Here is a 16,382-nt window from a genome sequence, read left to right as displayed (position 1 = left end):
TCGTAGGCCTTCTGCACTGTAATACTGATAACACACACACACACACACACACACACACACACACACACACACACACACACACACACACACACACGCGCGCGCACACACAAGTTTTGGAGGAGGGTACTTTTGTCTGAATTTACAGCCATTTACAACTTGCCCATTTCTTGAAAAGGACACTCAAGGCTGGAAATATTTTGGTCTGTCGGATTTGAAATAATTGAAATAACACAAAAATCAGTATGTGTTTTTTTCAGCCGGGTGAATAATATACAGAGCGTAGCTGAACTGAACGCAGCTCCTCGTATACAGAAAATTGTAAAAAGCTCTTATGGGGTCAGAGTCTGACCACACAGCTGGCTGAACTGTGCCTGCTTGACTGGGTTCGCTAGGGTAAAATAATGTCAGCGTGAGGAGGATGATAAATTGTGTTTGTTTAAGTCATCATCACATTGTACTTTTTTCACGGAGGTCACTATTTAATAACACTTGAAGTTGATTGAGCCGCGGGTGCGACCCACCGGGCATCTCCGCTGGTCAGCCGTGGTGACAGGCCATGACTGCAAACATGGAGATATTATAGAGCCGACGCTGCTCCCGAATGTTGTCGTAATCTCACACAATCTGCTGCCTGCTCTTGTGTGTAATGTCCTGCTGAAAACTTTCGCTCAGGGAGACCCGTGAAGGTTGGGGGAAAAGCAGGCGGAAATCTAAGGGCTAGTTGTTTTAAATTACAGCCGACCGGTGCACTAAGTGTATAACCTCTTCACCTTAGCACTTTATAAACTTGTCAGGATTATTCGCCTCCGGCTGAGATGAATGCGGCTATTGCTGCCTAGAGCCCAAGCTGCCGAGTTGCTCTTATTTCGTTTTATTCGCCTAATAAAGCGACGAAATGGTGACATACATGGCAAGCATCACTATCAATATTGCTCACAAACCCCTGACCTAACATATGCAAAACATATACTTTTTATCTATTCATTAGCATATGCTTTTATTGTTTGGTTGCAAGAAGTTGTCTCTTTTAAAATAAAGTTTGGATATCTAAACTCCTTACACAGGTGCCCATCAATGTGTGAAATGATTATTGCTGTGTGGTCTCTACTATTTTGCTCGCAGGTCAATGATTATGCAGTGGCAAGCTACCAGAATTAAACACGTTTGGTTTAAAGGTGACTGGGTGTGCAGCATGCAGATGCTTCACGTTTAAAGGTCAAATATGCAATGCATGTATCATTGAATCTTAACATCCCTGGTTATGTATGTCACCTAACCTCATAATGAGATGCAATGACATGGCCTCCTCAAGTTATCCGATAAAAGCATTACTTACATCCCATAGCAATGCAAACACAAGTAAAGAGGTAACGGGGGTCTAATAGGGGCTTCTCACCAGGAAACGGCTGGCAGGACTCTATCACCCGTTCACCATCTAAACACTGTACCTTTGCTATAGGGACATATTCTCCGCTTGAGTGGAGGGCGATGGAGATCTAACCGAGTCATCAACCTTCCCAGAATGATATGACCTGTGTGATATCCTTTAGTACCTCCACAACAAAAGAGGCTCACACACTGGTCATCTAGTAGCTACAAAATAAACAAGCAGATATCAGGCTGTGTTAAGGGGGGTTTAGGACAGGAAAGTGATTCTCTTGAGCTGTCAGATGAAATCATGCGCTTTCGCTCTGATGGTTGAACTGCCAAGACACCAAACATATGTTAAGAAATAACGGTGCCTATGAAAAATATCGGTAAGGCCTTCATCATGTGAGATAATGCATTTTATGTGCTAGGGATGCACCGAACATTCGGCCACCGAAAGGCTTTTATCACCGAAACAATAGAAATATTGTGATGACGCAACCTGCACGTGCTTGTCTGGAGCAACATGTCTGCGGTGTGGACGTATTTAGGTGCAAAAAGGCGCTAAAGTGAGCAGCTTTCTGTACGCTCAGAGGCACATGCGGTTGAATGTGTCCGGTCCAGATGTGATCATCACAGTATGCCCTACAAAGATCAGAACTCTTGATGTGTAAACTTAAAGGTGCAGTGTGTACATTTTTGTGCCATCTAGTGGTGAGGTTGTGAATTGCAACCAATGGCTCAATTAACTACTCACCTCTCCTTTTAAAACACATAGAGAAGCTCCGGTAGCCGCCAGCAGACAAATATGTCATCTTCGGAGACAGCTTCGTAAAAAGGTTTGTCCGTTAAGAGCTTCTGTAGAAATATGGCGGCACAAAATGTAAGGGGACCCTCTGTGTATGTAGAAAAAAAGTCTCATTCTAAGGTAATAAAAACATAACGGTTCATTATAAAAGGTCTTTATACATCCCTGATAATATAGTTTTGTATATTATTTTGCATTTCTGTCAAGAAATCGTTCTAAAAATTACACATTGCACCTTTAAGAGAGAGTCGCGCTGTGTCTCATACTGTAGTCCACTAACATAAATTTGGCGAATAAAGCAATGAAAAACAACGTAACGTTTTTGTATAGAGCGACTGTTGCGCTGTTTGGGATTCACCCTCGGTCTCTGTGTGCGCACGCGTTTAAGTGCCCTTAATAGTGCACACACGAGAGAGACGCGTTTAAAAAAAACAAGCGAACATAAAATCTCTCTGTTATTAACAGGGCTCATATAAACAAAATTATCTCCACAGTATTCTTTTTCTAATAAAAACATTTCTTTATGTCTTAAGTGTGTGTATAGATTACAGTCAGAAACTGTGCTTATTTCTTAAAGAGACAGTAACCTCAATTAACCTACTTAGGTCTGTGTCATTAATGTTAATCAAGCAACCCAAGACAAAGAGAAAATCACTTCTGTAGCTCTAAAAATAATAATATATTTAATTTATACAATAAAGACAGTGTTATGATTCATTTGATTTTAATGCTAATTTCAGACCTTATTAATGTACAACTTTGTTCTTTTTGTATAAATGCTTGCAATTTCTTTATTTGTTATTAGATTTTTCCCACCCCTTTTTTTGCAAAACAATTCTGCCATTTTACTGAATAACAAACTTATAGTTTTATATTACATTGGTTATGTTTGTAGCCATTCTAAAGAAAAGCAAAATATTTGAATATGCAGTAGTCACAGCTTTTGAGATAGCACAGACCAGGACCAGCATCACACATTAAAATGCATTTTGCATGCACCGGATGAGAGCGTGCATGCAATAGGATACATCCACCGCATACTGTAACTGGGCACATGCATTATAAATGCATGCTTAAAAAATTTGGTTTGCAAAATAACATTTGTAAAGGTTGTTTGTATTCTATTAAAAGACTATATTGAAACCAAGGAGTGAGGTCATGTATTTTGCATATCTTTTAAGTTATGTCTTACACAGAGTTTTAACTCTTTCACCGCCAGCGTTTTTAAAAAAAGTTGCCAGCCAGCGCCAGCGTTTTTCATGATTTTTACAAAAGTTTAATGCCTTCCAGAAAACGTTCTTCTTCAAATATATAAACATACAATATACCACATGAAAGAACAGAACCTCTGCTTTCAAACAAACAAAAAAAAAACGTTTCATCCTACCTTCAGTAGTTCTTTTGTAATCAGCTTTTGAATATGGGTAGGTTTCTGCAAAAACACCACATTTTGAGCAAAAAGCAGAGATAATTCCATTTTTGTGTGCAGAAGGGTGCCACCTAGTGGATAATAGCGGTATTGCGGAAAGACGGAAATACTCATCATTGGCGGGGAAGCGTTTTCTCTTGATTGACGAGATATCTCGTCAATGGCGGGGAAAGGGTTTAGAGGCAACCTTTTCTCAAAGGTGCAGTGTGTAAATTTTAGCGGCATCTAGTGGTGAGGTTGCAAATTGCAACCAACCGCTCAATTCACTGCTCACCCCTCGCTTTTAAAACACACAGAGAAGCTACGGTAGCCACCACCGGACAGACATTTCATGGTCGGAGACAACTTCGTAAAAAAATGTGTCCGTTAAGGGCTTCTGTAGAAACATGGTGGCAAAAAATGGCGACTTCCATGTAAGGGGACCCTCAGTGTATGTAGATAAAAAGTTCTCATTCTAAGGTAATAAACACATAACAGTTCATTATACACCCCTGATAATATAGTTTTGTATATAATTTTGCATTTCTGTCAAGAGATCCTTCTAAAAATTACACACTGCACCTTTAAACTCTTTTTTAAACACTTGACTCTTTCATTCCTTTAAACTTTAAAGTTCTGTAAAGGGACAAAGTAAAAATCACATATCTTAAAAAATAATACATTGTAAGACATGCAACATCATTTGAGGCAGGATGCATAGAGGGAGGCTGTCTAAAGGGAAAGCATAATATAGCATAATGTGGTGTTTAAAAAGATGTCATGTTGTCTTATTAGAATAGGTGCAAACTATGACACAGCCATAGTCACTATTAAATAATCAATAATGATTTGTAAAGAGCATAATTTGCTTGAAATATTAATCGGTTTCTATTATTTATTTAGCAATTTAGTACCACTACCAATAAAGTAAAAGTGACGTCACTTTCATTATTTAATATCTGTAAGCAAATAGTGTTAAAAGTTGCTGCAAAAGCAAAACATTTCCTTTGATTTACAAAAGTATATACAGTAGGGCAATAATAAAACATTGTGTTATCGGCAGCCTACCTGCAGAAGTCAAACGACAGCAAAATACCATGGTACAAATGGTTTGTATTTTAAATCATATTAAGTCAATTATAGTTATGTATTTTATGATTGCCAGGTTCACATTTATCACAAGAGCACTGAATGAGGTTATGTCAAACACCGGGCGCTGAAACTATGACACTTCATTAAAGGGCGTCCATAGCAGGTACTCTATCCCAATACACCAGAGACTGCATGATTTTATCAAAAGCCCTGGAAATTGAAGCAATCACTATAAGGTGTCTGGGAATTAAAAGAGTTCAGCCAGCCAGAGAGAGATAGGCCTTTTACAACACAGATCTGTGAGGGGATTTTTGTGGTATTCATTATGCATTAAAGGACAAGCATCCTATATCTTAAAAAGATATTATTGCGTTTAGAAAAATCTTTTGAGAAATGGTCAGTCCAGGAATGGTAAGAACAGACACGTTGTGATGTCGTACACCGCTGCTTTCATCATGACAAATGTGTGTGAATGAACAGAGTGAGATCTAAAAACTTTTGATTTATATCGTCATTTGAAATATTTGTTTGCTTTTTTGCTGGCTCAAAGTTTTTCTTGCCGTATGTCACCATTTCTTATTATTTGTAGACATTTGCAACATATCTCCAGAATAACTTGTATATGAAGATTATATATAGAGTAACCCATACATTTTGTGTGTTCCCTACACAAAGCTAGCATATGATACAAATCATAATAAGATAATCATTATAATTATTAAGATACTTAAAGGGGACATATGATAAAAATCTGAGTTTTTCAATGTTTAAGTGCTATAATTGGGTCCTCAGTGCTTCTACCAATCCAGAAAATGTAATAAAGATCAACCCAGTAACTTAGTTTTGGTAAACCATTCTCTGCAAGCATGTGAAAAATTAGGTCATGGAAATTTGACTCCCTTTGTGATGTCAGAAGGGGATAATACCACCCCTTCGTTAAAGGAACAGTATGTAGGATTGTGGTCAAAACTGGTACTGCAATCACACAACTGGTGGCCAATACACAACATGACAACAAAAACATAAGTTGAGGGCTGCAACTCCACATTTTAAATGACAATATCCTGGCCGGACCACTGTTGTCAGTGATATAAATATTTGAGATGAAAATAATTTCTTAATTTCTAGTGACACATCAGGGCCATTTTATGATTAATTAATACAAATTTCTTACATTCTGTTCCTTTAAGTACTATAAATCTAAACAACTTCCTCTAAAATCACCAGGCAGTATTGAAATTTGTTTACCAGATAAACATATAATTTATTATTTATCTTCACTATATTTGTGCTGGTGTCCTGATTTGAAGAGCTCAGGTCAGAACAAATGACAGCAATTGAAAACAAGCCTTTTATTTACCTTTGTCCCGTGCCACAAGGGCCCATTTAAATGTGTCATAATGTGTCGCTGGTCTTGATGGGGAAGGTTACACTGTACTCCATTGATTTAACAACCGCAGCCAAATGAATATAGCCATAACCCTGGACATACATGTAAATTGAAATCAAGCAGGTGATGCATAAAACCACCATGCAGAACACAAATCCGCCCATAGCGGGAGATGATGGCCTCTCTTCGGAACGATGGCAAGGAAAATTTTCTAAATAGGCAGTTTTATATTGCTCATTCAAATGAAGGATGCCCAGAGATGCATAAAGACAGCAACAACAATTCATATTGGAAAATATACATCAGAATATTTAGATTTATGGCTCATTGCTAATTGCGGGCTTTTACTTATTATTTTATGGGGCGGAAAAATAATAACCTAATATGTTTTATCTGTCTTCCGCTAAGGTCACACACAACTGCAGTTTTCTATTTGATATTCCAGTTCAGGGTTAAACCTGCTTTTATCCAGTCACTTTGTCAGTATCATGTAAAGAGGTAAAAGTCTTGTTAGTGGTTAAAATCACTATTGCTATTGTCAAAGATAAGAGTGGGCACTGAAAGTCACGCATTTTACTTACAAGTACCAATCATCAATCAATAAAGACAGACAATTCTCTGGGGGAGGGCCTTTATACAGAGCCATGTGTGGCGCTTGCCAACCTGTGCTCATGCACAGTAGCTGTAACAACCCTGAAAACATACAAGTTAAAGGACAAGTTCGGTATTTTACACTTAAAGCCCTGTTTTCAGATTGTTTAAAGGTCACGTTCTTTCTGATCCCATTTTTAAACCCTAGTTAGTGTGTAGTGTTGCTATAATAGCATAAATAACACCTGCAAAATGATAAAGCTCAAAGTTCCCGGCGTGGAGTAATACCGTACCTCACAGCACATCTAATACAAGTCAATGGAGTTGGCAAAAACTACGATACTTCCTCTACCTGTACTTCCTGCTTTAATGACGTCAATAAAACAGTTTTCGGACTAAGCTCCGCCCACAGGAATATGTCAGTCGCCTGCTAAACTAACGGCAAGCTAAGCTGCTATCGAATCACAACACACTAAACAAACTACACAATCAGAACTCGATATGTATTTCTGAAGGAGGGACTTCATAGAACAAGGAAGACATCAGAGCGTTTTTAGGACAGTGAAAACAGCGCTATACAGATAAGTAAACTGTGTGAAAAAAAAAACGTGATGATGATTGAGCCCCGCCTTGTAAAGACTTACGTATTTGTCCATGGCCTCTCTTTCAGACACAGAAAGAGAAAACAGGCGACTCTTGGGCAGAAAAGTGCCTGGCGGGAGGTCGATGGCGCAGTCATCGGGCGAAGCAGCGGTAAAGAGGTGGCTTGTGACTTGCTGGACATTGCACAAAAATCGTGATACTCCATCGGGACCCCGCCTTCACCTGCAAAACAGAAGAAACGGAGACAGTAGAGGAGACAGCGCACAGGTATGAAGCATAACAAGACCATGGGAGGATTGTGCTGTAACAACCAAGGATGCCCTAGGGGGCGTGCACACCAAAACTTTTTTGCCCGCGGCCGGCACATGTTTTCAATTGTTTTCAATGGAAGCTCAGTGTTTTTTCAAATAAGCCAGCAGCTAGCGGTTTTCTTTCCCTCTGGAAACCGGCGTTCAGCCATTTTTCCGCGCTCGGCGCTGAGCTTCGAGAGTTGAAAGAGATCGACTCACAGCTGAAGTACCAGAGCTACCAAAGCGCTCAGCTAAAGAAAGCTGGCACTCAGCTGAAAAACAGCTGGCATTGGGCGTTGTCCAGGCGTTTTCAGCCGTGTTTAGAAGTTTTGGTGTGCACAACCCCTTAAAGGGGACATTTTACAAGACTTTTTTAAGATGAATCTTTGGTGTCCCCAGAGTGCGTATGTGAAGTTTTAGCATAAAATACCATATAGATAATTTATTGTAACATGTTAAAATTGCCACTTTGTAGGTGTGAGCAAAAATGTGCCGTTGTGGATGTGTCCTTTTAAATGCAAATGAGCGGATCTCTGCACTAAATGGCAGAGCCGTGGTTGGATGGTGCAGATTAAGGGGCGGTATTATATCCTTCTGACATAACAAGGAGTCTAATTTCAATGACCTATTTTATCACATGCTTGCAGAGAATTGTTTACCAAAACTAAGTTACTGGTTTGATCTTTTTCACATTTTATAGATTGATAGAAGCAATTGGGACCCAATTATAGCACTTAAACATGAAAAAAGTCAGATTTTTGTGATATGTCCCCTTTAATATGATGGGGAATTGGTGGACTTGAGGATGTACAGCTCAATATGCTCACAGTGGTTACCAGAAAGGAGTGATAATGGAGAGAGGGAGTTTGGCCAGTGTCCAAACTGAAAGGACTCAGAGAGAGGGATGGTATTCACGGGCCATTGAGGAGTCAATGAAATAACTTTGCTACTGTGTTGATTTTTCTGTTTTCTCTCGTTTTTATTAATGTAAAGCTTCTTTGGAACAATTAAACAATTGTAAGAAGCACTATATAAATCAATTGAAAACACCCAAATTAAGAAAGTGTCACAGGGAGTGGGAGGTTCCCTAAAAAGACAGGTGACATGACAACAGGGTGTGAGATCTCGTAAAGTTTCACATAGGGGAAACTCTCCGCTGTACTGGTGGGTGCAGGTATTTTGAGTGGGCACTGGGAAGCAAAGTGGTCGGACTTCCCACAATAGAAGCATAAGCCTTGGAGCAGCCGGTGTTGTTTTTGGGCGGTGGTGAGATGGACAGCCCCTAGTTGCATGGGCTCGTTCCAGTCACAGGCAGCTGCAAGGGTTTGAAAGCAGATGGTGAAGTCAGTGACCTGCCCTGAGAAATTTGTGAAAGGCGACCTGGACATTTCAGTGCGAAAATCTTCAAACAATCGACAGCATTGGGCACAGGCTTTCCCAGATAGGCGCATTAGAACATATGCAACTTTGGCCTCCTCAGTAGCATAGTGGTGAGGTTGAAGAGAGAAATTAAAGCGCACTAAAAGAGAAATGCCTGGCATGCGTTGGGGTCTCCGTCATAAACTGTCAGGTTGTTGGTGTGAGTCTCTGATTCATGAAAGTAATCGTGGCGTCCCAAGGCAGCCACTAGCTGCAGCTCCTCAACCCAATCAAACTCAGACCCAGGAAATAACTTAAAGGTCACGTTCTTCCTGATACCATTTTTAAACCCTAGTTAGTGTGTAATATTGCTATAATAGCATAAATAATACCTGTAAAATGATAAAGTTCACTGCCAGGCAATATATTTTCTTCAATAGAATTCCTCTTTAAAAGCCTACAACGAACGGCCGGTTTGGACTGCAGCCCTCTATTTCCTGGTTTAATGACGTCAGTAAAACAGTTTGTTGACTAAACTCCGCCCACATGAATACGTCAGTCACCAGCTTTGGCTCAAACGGCTCTGCTAAGCTAAGCTGCTATCGAATCACAACACACTAAACAAACTACACAATCAGAACTTGTTACGTATTTCTAAAGGAGGGACTTCACATAACAAGGAAGACATCAGCCTGTTTTGAGGACAGTGAAAACAGCGCTATACAGATAAGTAAATTGTGTGAAAAATACCGCGTTTTTTTACACGTGAAACATGAACGTATGTTATATTGCCCACTATAAACACAATCAAAGCTTCAAAATCACAGACAGAACGGGAGCTTTAAAAACGTTCCAGGTGAAAACAAACAAGTAGGCTTCGTCTTTTTAGCTAAGTGATGTGACTTACCTTTTGAAATAGTCTGTCAGCTTCCTCATCTGCCTCACACATACACTATATGGACTTGAACTGGGGACCTTCTTGCTGTTAGACAACAGTGCTTTGTTTGGGTGGGGTACTCTTTATTAGAAGGCTTTATTACTTGTGTGGTATTAGTCCCAATCTTTAACTTCTTATGCTGCGTTTACACGCGTCTGGAGGTCCCGCGGCCGGGATGAGGCGTTTAGAGTGACGCATTCGTGTGTCTAGTTCGCGCGGATGGTGCGAATTGAGCAGTGTGCGCGATACGCGCGAATTATCCTATTTGTGCATTTTGCGTTTGACGCGAATTTGCGGCTGACGCCCAAGTTGAAAAATTTGAACTTTGGCGGATTTTCGTAACTCTCTCCATAAATGCACAATCAACATCAGCCATCTTACAAACAGATAACCGCATACACTTGCCCCTTCCACAAGAAGCGGATTTTGCCTCTGACGCTTGCTTTTCCGTGTGTCTACTTCGCTCTAGACGCGCGAATGCATTCAAACTGTTCAAGCGGCAAACTAGGCGCGGTAGACGCACGGTTGGTGTAAACGCAGCATTAAACATTCACTGAAACATCAAATCATCAGTAGGAAATGAAAGTCATGTACGCTGCAAAGGACTCGCTAACGTGAAGCCTAGCTTTCATAGGACTGAACCGAAAACATGTTAAGCGCTTCACATCAGTTCAAAGGCACCAATGGGTACTTGCACACTGGCGTGGACCAGAGAAAGACTATCAGCATATGCACGGCCCAATTTGCACCCTCCCTAAAGGTACGTTTGATATTAATAATTTATTTATACGTAAATTTGTTAACAATATGGTGGTGAACTCGGAAATATGTCACCGTTTGAAAGTAAAGACAATCGCGTAACAAACTCTCACATGGTTTGTGGTGCTTTGGAAATTAATGGTTTAAAATAATGGGATTTATTGAGGAGTTTTCTGAGTTTGCCCATTTGTTGAAACCACAAGGAAACAAGGTCTGAATGTAGCCACCTGAACATCATAGATGTTTGGGAGAGACCTTTTTCTACCTGGTCTATTATGCACAAGCAGTAAGCAACCTAGACACCACCTAAAAATACCCCATATACTGTAGGACAGCGTTGTCGTGTTGAATTTTGTACAGAAAACATGATCTTGAACATGCTCTGGATCTCACTGACTGTTGTTATTTTTCGATTTTGCAAACTTATATGTTTGGGTTGTTAGCCGCTTGCTGTTTCTCTGGAGGTCGTGAGGTATTCGAAGACCTTACGCTGTCTCGGGAATTTAATTGTTCCATCTCCTTTGCCCCTACCCATCTTAAACAGATTGCTAAAACTGTTAATTTGATCAATACCTAATTTTTTTCACCTGCCTCTTTTTTCTCTGTTAGGCAGCGATAAGCGATGGTCGGGTGGCAGGCGGAGTGAATTGTCAGATTTTTTTCCCGCTCTCTGCGGGCCCTTCTGCCATTTGGAGTGATGTAATTTATACCACAGTAGTGGCTCTGCAATTACCCTGTCTATTGCTGTCGACCGTATCTCACTATCTTTTAAATGGATCCAGCTTGACTCGTCCAGCCAGGCAAACAGTACAAATGATGCCATTCCTCATGCTGCAAGTCTTAAAGAGATAAGTTCCTTAAAGAGCGGCCCATTTATCAGTTGATACAAGCAGGATACTTACAAGCCCACTCTATTGTTTAGCTCTTTTGACAGTCAGCCTTTTTCGTTTGGGAGGGTTGTCGAGGAGGTGTTGTGGAGATCCTTTCTTCCTTGTAATCATTCCGCCGGGGCTGTCAATAATGGGGCTGATTTGTTTGTTAGTAGCCTGTGGTCTGAAGCGTACTGGAAGCCTCGGACCCCATGTTAGGTTTTTCTCAGAGAAGCGCAAGTTGTATGCTGCAAAGGTAAACGTCGTTTCAATGTAGGAACTTAATGTTGATGCTGTTCCTTAAGCAATGCAAAGGTCAGCAGAAAATCTGGGAAGAAACACTCTTACCAGACTTTCTAAAATGCCTTCCAAATGAAGACCAAACAATCTCAAGGTTCATTTGGTCCTACATCGCTTCTCGAGTTGTATTTAAACATCACTAAAGCAGTGTAATTTAAGCACTTAGACACACAGGCCACCATTTATGTCTCCCCATTAACTTGATTATTACCCTAATTAATTAGAGCAAGACCTTTCACAACCAGTTAACAATCAGATGGCTTACCTATAAATGAGAGCAATCATTTTAAAGTAGTGCTGGTAAAAAGAGTTATCAACAGCAGAGGAACATCTTGTGCTTGAAATGTTAAAGTTATAGTAAAATGAAATTTAAAGAGAAAATAATTTTTGTAGTGTTTAAATATTGAGACTTTGTTGTGGGCCCGGTGCACCTCTGCAGCCGTTTACCAATGCATGCTTAGCATGAAACCAAAATCAAAGCAATTTGACTAGTTCTTATAGACCCTATGGGCATCATCTATAATGAAAACAATGTAGAAGCAATAATTTGCCTTTGATTTGTAAACTTTCATTAGTTTTTTAGGTGGTTGTCTGATTTTAGACATTTACAAGGACTTTTATTTTCTATTGAATCCACTAGTTCTATGTAAACTTCTATTGATTATGCAAATAATACAGGATAGACAAACCTTCATACTAAGTTTGTGATGACATGCCATTGCATTTGTAAATTACTGAATTGCACTACAAAATTTTGCACAAAATCACTTAAATGTGATATTTTTGGTCTAAAACCTACACTTATTTTTTGGGTAATTTTGCTCATCAAGAAAAAGCATCTTGATTTAAGAATTTTTAGATATTTCTACTGAAAACAAGACAAAAATACTAAGTAAGAAAGTCATTTTTGCAGTGTAAGTCGCACAGGTATTTTGATTTTTTAGAACATTTTAGCCAAATGCTTTCAAAAAGTGGTGGGGACACAATCAGCCATTTCAAAAAGTGGTGAGGACATGTCTCCAGCGTCCCCAGTGTAAATGGCACCTATGGCCTCATGCCTTTACTCACCATCAAGCTATCCTCAATGTATATAATTTTCTTTTTTAGACAAACACAATCAGAGTTATATTAGAACATTTCCTGGATGTTCCAAGCTTTATAATGGCAGTGATTGGTGCTTCGGATTTGACAGTCATGGGAATTTACTGCATAAATTGACCAATAAACAACCGTATAAAAGTATTACAAAAAGTGCACGTTGCAAACTTTGTGAACTTTGCCATTTGACGAATGTGAGGGATGGACCTCCAAAGCATGCATTTTAAACATATTGTTTTGAACTGGACAAAAGTTGGAAAAAAGTTTTTCAATTATCCTAACATCCCAACAACTACTGAAATGTGTGAAATTTGTTTTTAGTCAAGGTATCAAACATAAAATAATGACAATGTATCTTATTTTGAGTTTTTAATAATTTAAACACCATTTTTAACAGTTGTCTGAAATTACTAGTTTGTATGGACAGTTGTATTTATTTTTAAAAAATACTGAAAATGTATTTAAACCAAATGGATAGAATAAAGTGACACATAAATGATTAAGTTATATTTCTAGTGCATAATGCCCCTGGACACAAAAATACGCATGTCATGTCATTGACCCATATTGATTATTTGGGAAAGGAGATGGCTGCCCAATGTAAAAACTGATTCCACCTGTAAGTTTAAGACACTTTCTGGATTTAAAATAATCATGTTTGTGTGTCAGTGGCTTTGACACAAACTGGAACATAAATCTGCTTTCCTCCATCCATCTGACCTGCTTTGTGAATGGGATTATGGGTAATAAATCAGTTACATGCTCTAAACTGACACTCTCGGCTGTCATGTTCTCACACACAAATCACAGAGCTTTTTACTTCAGATACAATTTGTGGCATTTAAACATTTCAGAAGCCAATAAGATTAGCAAGATTTATTTAAATTCTATTATTTCTTCGTATAGCTGTTGCATAAACTCTTTAGCTTCCTGTGATATGACATGCAGAAAAAGTTTAGAGAATTAGATTAATTTAGAATTATCTAAATGTTTTGAATATTATTATTTTAACAGTAATGTTTTAGACAGAGATATATTTTTGCTGTGGTCAGTAACTCACAAATACAAGGTGGAATTTTGTACAGATGTGAAATGGCTTCAGTATAATTTTACTTTGAAGATAAGTTGCTCATTGTTACTCTTAACACTGTCTGCTGCATGGGATGAAAGTAACGCAACAGTAAAATATAGATTTTTTTATGTAACTCTTGTTTTTTAGTAAATAAACATGACTATGACATTGTTAGTATGTAACTGGAAACATATTTTGTTCTTTATCTTTGTAAAAAATAATTAAATTACATTTTCATTTTAAATATTATATCAAATGATCCAATACCCGACAGTACAAACTTGAATTGTTGAGAATAAAAAAAATCAACAGTATAAACAAAATGTAAGTTAAATTAAATGAGCATAATATAAATTCTCAAAATAATGCAACAGTATAAGCAGTGGGACAAATGTAACAAATGTTAAAGCAACACTATGTAGTTTCCATGTAAAAATGACTTACAGCTCCCCCATGTGGTTGAAAAGCGCAACAGTGCCTGGTATCAGACACTCTTCTGCAGGCAGGGGGAGGGGCGGGGCTGTGTGCTCTACCCTCCACCGCCACTTTCAGAGTGTGCTTGTAGCAGCTAGGAGGCTGCTCAGGTTGCAGCAACAGTACAATTTGTCCAGTTAAAAGTTGTTCTATCACTTAAATAATTTTAGAGACATTATTTAAAGGTAAAAAACTACATAGTGTTGCTTTAATTTCATCCCGACAGAAACTCCTCACATTTTAACCCAGTTTACTTTTATTCTTAAAAAGTCTGAGTATGCAAACTTCAGGATGTGTTCACTAAAGCACTAAACCTGTAGATTGATCAGTAGGCCTACTGTAACACATGAAATGAGAATCACAACTTGTATTCCCGCCTTCAGTAATTTACTTTTCATGCTTGAAAAAAGCTACTGGACCTACCCGTGGGAAACGATCATGAAATTGTGCAATATCTGGCAGCTCCGTCAAGGGTTGCATGCTGAACATGCTGTCATTGCTTAGAATGCAGATCGCTTTGTTACTTTCTTCCCGTATTACTTTCAACCCAATTCTCCCCTATTGTAAGTAGCTGCTGTCATGTAACTTTGATGTCCATAAAATCATCTGCAATTTCATACTTTTAAACAAAAATAAATAAACACACATTTTTACTCATACTTTCATTACTTCCTGTAGACTCATGTCATTTTCTGAACGTGTTACCTACCGTAACGTCCAATCTATCAAAAAAGCTTGAGAAGGATTTAAATGCATAACTTCAATAAATCCAAAAATGGAAACATGAATTCATGGTACAAGGAACAATAACCGACAAGAGACAAAAACATACTACCCCTTCACAAAAAATATTTTTAAGGAGCTGGCCATCATAGTTGGGGCAGAAAGCATTGGGAGCTTTGGAGAAACCATCTTGCCTGTAACAGGAAGTACATCACATTCAACCATCTTGGTTGTGACAGGTAGCTCTGAAGTGGACCCATGGGCTGCAGTGACCTCTTGGGAAACTGTAGAGCAGTGTGTGTCCCAAACACACCACAAGGCCGTAACCACAACAGGAAGGGTTCTCACATGGTGGCCATGACGTGAAAGAGCTCTGGCCTGGTGGCCTGCAATATTGTCCCACAAAGTCCATCAGTGGAGATTTACAGTCCAACTGGACCAAATTGAGTGCCCTAAGGCAGTGTTTCCCAATCCTGGTCCTCGGGCACCCCCTCCCAGAAAGTTTTAGATGTCTCCTTATTTAAAACACCTGATTCGACTCATCAGCCTACTTCTAAAATGGTAAACATGTCTCCCTCCTGAGCTGGTGAGTTAAATCAGGTGTGTTAAATAAGGAGACATCTAAAACTTTCTGTGAGGGGGTGCCCGAGGACCAGGGCTGGGAAACACTGCCCTAAGGCATAAGACTGGCATCCCCAAAACTTGACTGTAAACACACTGAACACAAGACATTTGTTAGATCCATGTTGTGGTCGGTTATTCTGCACTGTGTAGTCCATGAAAAAAAGATTAAGAAGGATCTAAATTGGAGATAACTTTAATAAATCCAAAACTGGAAACATGAATCAATGGCAAGGCATGTTTCCCTTTTTGGAATTGAAGTTTCCAAGTTATCTGCATTTAGATCAAGCTTTTTTGATGGACTGCACTTTACAGAATAAATGTCTCTAAAGGGGTTGAGTATTTTCCCAGTCTTCTGCCGGCTCGACCTTTCTTCTTTATCCAGCCTGCTCCCTTTATCCCCTCGCTCAACGATATGGCTGGAGTTACTCCGCTGAGATGGTTTGTATTCCACTTCAAATTAAACTGTGGCCGTGAGGCATTTAATCCACAGATTAGGATATTTCTCATTGATAGCCTTTGATTCAGCTTGTCTCTGTTGTGTCGTGTCTTTTCAGCAGGTTTTAAGATCTCTCCGAGCAAGAAAACTGAATTCTGTAGCCATCCGTCAGCAGAGGGCT

The sequence above is a fragment of the Misgurnus anguillicaudatus genome, chromosome 16 (genome assembly GCF_027580225.2).
Source record: "Misgurnus anguillicaudatus chromosome 16, ASM2758022v2, whole genome shotgun sequence".
NCBI lineage: Eukaryota > Metazoa > Chordata > Actinopteri > Cypriniformes > Cobitidae > Misgurnus > Misgurnus anguillicaudatus.
The sequence above is the reverse complement of the archived record's forward strand: the minus strand, read 5'-3'. Positions refer to the sequence as shown.